This window comes from Seriola lalandi, unplaced genomic scaffold, assembly GCF_002814215.2.
Source record: "Seriola lalandi dorsalis isolate HSWRI2012SDOR001 ecotype SW California unplaced genomic scaffold, Sedor1 jcf7180002006885, whole genome shotgun sequence".
Classification (NCBI taxonomy): Eukaryota; Metazoa; Chordata; class Actinopteri; order Carangiformes; family Carangidae; genus Seriola; species Seriola lalandi.
This window is the reverse complement of record NW_019477538.1, coordinates 1-1,168: the sequence shown is the minus strand read 5'-3', so window position 1 is coordinate 1,168 and position 1,168 is coordinate 1. Positions and strand designations below refer to the sequence as shown.

At 43.2% G+C, this 1,168-nt stretch overlaps 1 long non-coding RNA gene across 1 annotated transcript; it reads right to left on the bottom strand.

The window, feature by feature from the left end:
* Positions 1 to 54: 54 nt before the first annotated feature.
* Positions 55 to 1,162, bottom strand: LOC111671372 (uncharacterized). The gene is made up of 2 exons (XR_002761932.2): positions 811 to 1,162; positions 55 to 505 (listed from the first exon to the last, which is right to left on the bottom strand). It is a non-coding gene; the product is annotated as an uncharacterized LOC111671372 (long non-coding RNA).
* Between the last annotated feature and the right edge of the window lie 6 nt (positions 1,163 to 1,168).

Genomic DNA, 1,168 nt, shown 5'->3' with positions numbered 1-1,168 from the left:
TAACTCATTTATTTTATCTATATAAACTTAAAAATGTAAATTAAGGGACTTCCATGTTGTTGGAGTTGTTTTAATGTTTAAACTGTGTTGATCCATTAAAACACGTTAATATTATAATCAGTTAATTCATCTATTAATTTATTTGTTGACAAACAGTTTCATGTTATTTACTCAACTTCCTGTTAAACTGTGATGGTTTGTGATGTTACATCCAGATGTTTGAGTCACACCTTTAATGAACACATGAGGACACTGATGAACAGACAGGAGGACACACCCAGATGGGTCACATGTCCAGTCACATGTCCAGTCACATGTCCAGTCACACGTGAGTCTGTGCAGGTGGAGGCGCAGCAGCATCTAGTGGCTGTTAGAAGAACTGCAGCTCAACACAGCACAGACAGAGGCGATGCGTTCAGGGTCAGTAGAGCTTCATGGAGGCTGAGAACAGCTCGGCCAGGTCCTCCTCACTGTGCTCTCTGGGAGACAGTTTGGTCACTCGCTCCTGGAGATAAACAACTCACATCAACACCACACTGACACAGCAATCCCTTAAAGTCCCCTTAATTAACCCTTAATTTCCCCTGAAAACACGCAAACACCTGAATCAGCCTGGGATCCTTCATTTGTCTTTTACTTTGAAAATCTAAAGCCCTTATAAAGCCCTTAATTTGAAAGGCCTTAATGAAGTAGATGTTAAGGGCTCTTGAGTTTTCCCTTTAGTTCCAGATGAATGTGAATGATGAGTGAAGTGACTGAGCTGAAGGTTTCTGAATAATTAATGAGCTTGAATTGAGCTGAGAGATTTACCTGTGGGATCGTTCCTCTGACCAGAGCCGGGACGTCGTCTAAACTGTAACCCACCGCTCCCAGTCCGTCCTCCACCTGCAGCTCGAACAGGAACTGACGCAGCGTGTCGGCCAGAACAGCGCCTGCATCCGCCCGCTTCACCTGCCGGATATCTGCACCTGAACACAACACCGAGTCTGTTACTGCACCTGAATGCAACACAGAGTCTGTTACTGCACCTGAACACAACACAGAGTCTGTTACTGCACCTGAACGCAATCTGTATTTGTGTTGTGTTATATTATCACTATTTTTATTTTTTTTATAGTGTTATGTGTGTTTTATAAGGTGAACAGGTGAACAGGTGAACAGGTGAACA